We start from the raw sequence: 7299 nt of genomic DNA, 5'->3' as shown, positions 1-7299 counted from the left end.
CTGAGTACGGTATCGACGCGGATATCAACAATTCCCAAAAGGAACTATGACTGCGCATGAGAGAGGAGTTGAGGAAAATCTTCGGGGAATAGGTAGAAGAGCTGAAGAAAAATTGCCTCGCCGAACGGCCGAGGAGAGCGGAAATACGACTGCGGTGTAAGGCTCGGGTAAATAGTATCTAGTGAAAGAACCCATCTCCCAGGATACGTCCGAGACCTGGGAGCCTGATGGCAGCTTCTGAAGATTCTCCGTATTTCCCAGAGCCCGGCCTGAAGTTCCCGAGGATACTTGGCTAGAAAAACGCGCGAAATATTGAATCTGGCGAGTAAATTTCCTCCTCACGGTCGCCCCCGGCGACGGGTGGTCGCCTGAATAGTCGAGGGTCTCGCATATGTCCTTCTTTGCAATTTCAGTCGAGTTCGCTATGAGCCACATCCTTGTATCGCTGTATACATACGTATACGTATTTAGAGCGAGGCCTGAGCTCATGCATGGATTCTCCACCGGGGTCACGGGACAGCCCGCGTCGCGGTCGTGTCGCGACAGAAGATTGTAACGTGATCAAGGTTCATCATTTATACTCGCAGAGGAGTCTCAGTCTGAGGATGACTGTGACGCTCCCACCGAGCTCATCCTCCATGAAATGAGAATACCAGTGACACTGAATCGCCGACGGTGGATTTCGGAGGATATGGCTGAATAATTTCCGAGCATCCGTCGTTCATTCGTCATCACATTCCACACCATCGGACTAGTTCAATTTCAACGGCGGGTGCATGTGCATCTACTCTTTCGATCATTTGGGACATTAATTTCAGTAAGACTTCTTTTCGCTGAGCCGTCGTCTTGGAATGACACAGGTATGTTTATAAAAAGTCTTACTTCCCGGAGTGAAGCGGGGTAGGCTTCTCCGAATTCGCGACGCCTGCGCTCTGTGTATATGAAGTGAATGCAAGATAGAGTTATCCGAAGTTCTTTGGAAAGGACACTGCCCCGGCACTTATGATATTGGGCATCCAAGTCCTCGTCGATGGGTTCGTCACACAAGTTCGCGACCATGAGCAAGAGGTCGGGATCGCGACGAGAGTCGAGTTCGAGGTGACTTTTGAAAACTCTTAAGGGGAATACCTTCGAGATCGTGTCGTCTTTATTAGTATTTCACAGTCTTTCTCTATCATTCACTCTTTTCGTGCATCTTTTTGTAGGAGTTCCAAGGAGGAGCGCCGTCGCATCTACGAGGCACGGCGGAAGTTCCCCAATTTCTTCGATCGGCATTTCTCGCCGCATCGTCTGACGCTCATCAACAGGAGGCGCCAGAGAAGCGAAACGAAGTCCGCTTTCGCTAAACACATAGTGCGAATATCCCTGCAACAAGCGGGGATACCATTTGTTGTTCTAACAAGGATCGATGATTGTGACAGCGAGAGCATGACACTTGCCGCACCGTGGACGGAAGGCGCCTCCGAATTAGCGAACGCCTCGTGCTCCAATTCCCACAATACCAGGACCCTTGACCTCTACGGAATGGATCGATTCATTACGTATACCCTGAGTGATGCTTTCCGGGAGTTCGAGTCAACTAGAGGAAGAGATCCGCCGTTCGACGGCCTGCATGACTTCGAATTCTCGTGCTCCCCTGTCTAGATTGCATCCCCGCTTGAGCCGGAAAGCAGCTTCCCAAAATATCGGACTCGCTGGGTCCGTACAGAAAGAGTGTTTCAGCATTAGCTCTATGGCGAGCTAGCCAACGAGCGGGGAAGGAAAGTGTTCGTTGTACTGAAAAAGCTCGCTAAAACGGTTTTCGGTGTACCGAGATTTTACTGTGATCATGATCTCACGTGTGGTTATGATTCTGCCCATCAGTTCCGACAAGAAAGCGGACCGGTTCTTTCCCGGAAAGCGGAGGCTGATAGCCGCGGTGAAAGGCGCGGTGAGATTCACCCAATGGGGCATGATTCACTTTCTCGTAGTTTGTCCTGAACATTTCTCCGTAGGAACCTCCGGGCGCAACTAGCTTCAATCCACATTTTGTAACAAATTTACGGAAACCCTAAGCTCGCTAGTGAGACCGCACAGCTGTAATGGTGCAAAGAGGACCGGTGTTTATTTCGAGCTCCCCTTTGATGCGAATACTTTACCTGGTTCTGGCAGATTTCCGTCAACAACGAAAAGTCAGGTGTATATTGGTGAATGAAAGCTAATAGTTGACATTTAGGATGCAGCCGTGGGAATCAAATGTTCTGTATCACGCTCCAGGAACTTAACTGACAGTGTAAAACTTGGAGAAACAGTAAACTGCACGCGGGTGGAACATCCTCAACGACTCGCCGAATGGAGCGTGAAAGAAAGAAGAAAAATACCGGGATGAGGTTATGGTCGACAAGGGTGCCAGCCGAACCTACTAAAAGAGACAGGTGCAACTTCGATTCCAGAATAAAAGCCTCATCAATAGAGCCCGTGACTTCATGCAAAATGCATCTATTGCATAAGAATTCATATCCTGGGCTTTGTCTCCCGAAAATGCATATTCCGGGCGTTGAAGCAAAGTTCTGCATGCCCCATATTTTTCCCGCCGATTCTCGCGGGAATCCGATTGTGAGAGCGACGTACAGCCACCCCAGCCAGTTTTGACAAGATGGGGTCTTTGGTTGAGCGCAGCGGTTTATTGCGCCCACCAACCTGATTCGTTTTCGGAGGTTTTGGACGCTCTGGACGTAAGTGACGCTGCGAGCATCGGAGCGGCTGCTCAATCAGTGAGGAAGCCCTCTGTAAGGGACAATCTCCTTTTTATAAAAGCAAACTTCGGAGAGCTTCCACATGCCATCGAGAAACTGGAAACGAAGGGACTGGACGTGGCAGAAAGCGTGGGTATCCTCGAGGCGCTGGTGAGAGATCTCAAGAAATCGCTCGGTGATGTTAGGGATTGAGTCCGTAGGGAATGCCTTGCGGTTGTGATTCGTAATGGCGGCTTCAGCATTCTGGAAGATATCAGGACGTACAACAGGGGGACAGCTCCGCGGATCGTCGCATTGGCCGCGAGCCCTCGGAGATTGCCTGCTTCAGGTACGCATCGATTACGTCGCTTGATGTTGAGAGGAGCTTCTCTAGTTTGAAGCACCTTCTCAGCGACCGTCGTCAGAGTTTTACGTTTTTTGAGGATGCATCTCATTGTCGACCGTAACCCGTAATTAAAATTGTGCATGTTTTAAGCAGGATTGAGTCAATCTCAGAAAGTATCATAAAAGCTGCACGAAGCTCTTAATTTTTTTATGTGCACATTTCTTTTTTGTAATTCATATATCGGCCCTTTTTCAGGGCAAATTTGCATGGATATATCCGGATTTATGAAACTAAAGTCTGAAGTCACGGGCTCTACTTATCAATGTGGCCCAATACATGTACATTCGATTGAGAACACCTTTTATTACGAAAAAGGGGGAACACGATTTAGGTTCAGTCGGCACGAGCGCCAGGCGAACATGTTTGCAATGCGCTTCGTTCGCGCGTTGACCTTCGGGCGGATAGCAGTACCTCTGCGGAGGTTTGACTCGTGTACAATGAAATTTTCCTCAAAGTATCTGGAGGAGCGGAGTCTACGGAACATTCTGCGATCAGCCGCATGGAAAACATCAGACAAACTCTCCAGTGCGATGGTCTCCCTATCCCCATCACAACGATATGCCACTCGTCGAAATGAAATTCTTTTGCAGCCGATCGAGTGCCTTTATCTCCTTCTTGAGGTAGGGCCTCCAGATTTCGCAACAGTATGTGAGGCGCGGGAGAATACGCGACTTATAGAGATGAATATAAAATGTCGGGTCTCTGACAATGAAACTACGCATGATTGTGCCCGCGAGACGAGAGGCGATGAGCAGTGTGTCAGTTTGTATTCTGATTATCTAGAGTAAGAAGACTGAGGTGCGTGATGCGTGAAGGTGACGAATGACTGGTGGGTTTATTGGAACGTCGTTAGATGGCGCTGCTGATATGCAGCGGGAGTATTGGAATCTAGGTCACAAACATCTCCCCCTTCTGGGTGATTCTTCATGATTATTGTATTGTGAAATATTGATAGTTAGAATCGGAATTACAAAAGAAACCTATTCGGCTATTTACAAGCAGCTCGATGTAGATTGATTACCGTTTCGTCTATACGTCTTTTGATCCCCGGAGTTTCTTGATCCGATCACTTCTCCTCGGATCTGGTCTCGTCAGCGATATCTCTAGTTTTCTCTTTCCTGCTGTTGTTCGAATCCCCGGTGGTCCAGTTGGTGTTTTTGTCTTTGCTTGCATGCTTTCGTCTACTTCCATGAGACTTGGCATCGATGTTTCTGCCGACATGCGACCTTGCATGTCCGCGTCGACCTCGGTGCCACCAATCCGTGTGGAGTCTACTTCCATGCGACTCTGCATGTTGGTTTCCTCCTCCGTTCGGCTCGGCATGTTCGCATCCAACTCCTCATCGTCGGTTTCGGTCTGTTCGTTAGTCTCTGCCACCGTTTCTGAATTGATTCTTCGCAGGAGCTTAAGTGCTTTCTGTTCCGCCGTATGACGGTTCCGTCTTCCAGTATGACCAAATAGGATCTCGGACCCACGAGTTCCATACATGTGCCCGGAATCCACAGGTCGCATTTTCTCAGCGGTTGGACACGGACTTTGTCTCCGACCTTAAGAGGCTTCAGATTTATTGTGGATTTGTCGAAGCTTTCTTTTGCTTTTTCCTTCTTTTCTTTGTTGGCTTGTACTTGCTCCTTGTCTTGGACGAAACCCTGGTCCATGATCGACGGAAGTCTGCATCTGAGCTGCCGACAAAAGAACTTCATAGCTCTACTCTTGTTGTCTGCTTGTATTGTGTTTCTCAGATCCAAGAGCGCATATTGGTAATTCTCCTGGTTGAAAAGACACTTCTTCAGGAGTCTCTTCGCTAATTTGACAGCGGCCTCTGCTTTTCCATTTCCTTGCGGAAAGTATGGTGAGCTAGTTACCGCTGTGACACCCCAGTATCTTAGGAACTCGATGAAGGTAGTTGATGTGAATTGGGGACCGTTGTCGGAATGAAGCTCGACTGGGGCTCCATATCTCGAAAAATGTCTCTCCGTCGCCGTGACAACTCTTTCAGCTGATGCATTGAGACCTAAGTTATCAACTTCGAAGTAGTCGGAGTAGGCGTCCACGGTCACCAAGAACTGTTTGTTATTCCATGTGAACAAGTCCTGATAAACTATCTGGAACGGATAAGTCGCTGTCGGACCCAGCATCATCGGCTCTTTTGCTTGTTTTGGAAGATGCGCCAAACAAGTGTTGCACGTTTCGCAGAATTCCTTCAGTTCGGCCTTGACGGTGGGCCAATAAATGCAGTCTTTTGCTCTCTTCCATGACGTAGCGAAGCTGTAGTGGCTCGAGTGTGCCGTTTCGAGCATCTCTCTGCGAAGTTCTCTCGGTATGAAGACCGATTCCCCTTTGAAGATTACTCCGTTTTGTGTCGTCAGTTCTGCTCGAAAGTTCCAGAAGTGAGTCAGTTCGCTAGGACACGCTCGTTTGTTATTGGGCCAACCGGTTGTAATCATTTTGCGTAGGAGTATTGATTCTTTGTCATTCGAGGATGCTTTGGCGATTCTGTCCAGTGTTGAGTTCTTAATCGGGGTCAATAGTGCTGCGTCGATATCGCTGATCTCGGCTCGAAAAACCAGATTGTCTTCGTTGGGTGCGTCGTGCGCTGTCCTATAAGTGTCGCGGCTTAGCCAGTCCGCTATACAGTTGTGTTTTCCTTTGACGTAGCGAAGCTCGAAGTTGTACTTCTGAAGGTATAAGAGCATTCTTTGCAGTCTCTTGGGTGTTGTGTGGAGAGGTTTCTTAAAAACGCTGATTAGTGGCTGATGGTCGGTTTCTATGGTGACGTTCGGATGCGCGAAAATTTGGTGCTCGAACTTCTTGCATGCTACTAGGATCGCAAGTAATTCTTTTTCGATGACCGCGTAGTTAAGTTCACTCGCCTTTAGGGCCGCACTGCAGAAATCGACTGGCCGTTCGTCTTGGAGCATCACGGCTCCCACTGCGTTCTGGCTCGCATCTGTCTGAATCAGGATTGGCCGATTCGTATCGAAAAATGCTAGCAGAGGGGCCCTTGAGAGAGAGTCCTTTAATTTTTCGAACGATCTCTGATGCTGCTCCAACCACACGAATTCGACATTGTCCTTGAGAAGCGTTCGAAGAGGGGCCGCTATTTCGGAATATCCCGGTATGAATTTGGACAGATAGTCTGTCGATCCCAGGAAACGAAGTAATGCTTTCTTGTCCTTCGGCGGTTCCGTCTTTCTAATTATCTCGATTTTCTCTGGGTCCCCCCGGAGGCCTTCTCTCGACAATATGTGTCCCATGTATTTCACTTTAGGGACTCCGAGGCGGAGCTTACTGCGATTGAGCTTCAGGTTCTTCTCTCGGCAGCGTTTGAAGAATTCTTCCAGATTATTCCGGTGTTCCACGAAGTTCTCACCATGTATGAGTATGTCGTCGGCGATAACCTCGACGCCCTTTAGATTTCGAGAGCCTCCATTTGCTTGGCTTGATAGATTTCGGGCGATATGCTTAGCCCTTGGGGCATTCTCAGATATTTATACCTTCCCAGCGGTGTCCAAAATGTGGTCAAGTCTGTCGAAGCGTCCTCCAATTCGCATTGGAAAAATCCATCCGATGCATCTGCGACCGAAAAGTATTTAGCCTTTGATAGTCTCGGCAAAACATCGGAGAGCACAGGCAGTGGGTAATGAGATCTTCTTGCCGCTTGGTTCAAATGGAAAGGATCTAAAGTCACCCTGAGCTTTTTTCCTTTCTTTGCTACTACGAGCATTTGACTTATCCATGTCGTCGGTCCGTGAACTGGTGTAATCACTCCTTGGGCTTGTAGTTGTCTTATTCGTTCTATGATCTGGTCTTTCAGTGCCACCGGAACCTTCCGTGGCGGGCACTGGACCGGGGCAGCGTCTTCCTTTAGGTGAATTCGCACCTTTCCCGGTAAGCGACCCAAACCTTGGAAGATATCCGCGAAGCCATCAACCAATTGCTCGAGCTCCGTTTGCGGTTGAACCCCTGTTTGAACCCGGTTCACGAACTCCACGTTGTCTCCGAGAGTTATGCAGCCCAGCGAAATGGACGAGGTCGCGCATAGAAGTGGTTGTTCGGGGAGATCCACCACCTGGAAAGTCACTGGGTGTCGTCTCTCTCCATTGATCAGTACAACTCTGCATTTCCCGATAGCCTCCGTTAAATCTCCACTGTACATGCGTAGTCTCGCGTTAGATC

Source organism: Galendromus occidentalis, unplaced genomic scaffold (genome assembly GCF_000255335.2).
Source record: "Galendromus occidentalis unplaced genomic scaffold, Mocc_1.1 scf7180000076360, whole genome shotgun sequence".
Lineage (NCBI taxonomy): Eukaryota > Metazoa > Arthropoda > Arachnida > Mesostigmata > Phytoseiidae > Galendromus > Galendromus occidentalis.
Note: the sequence above shows the minus strand (reverse complement) of the source record.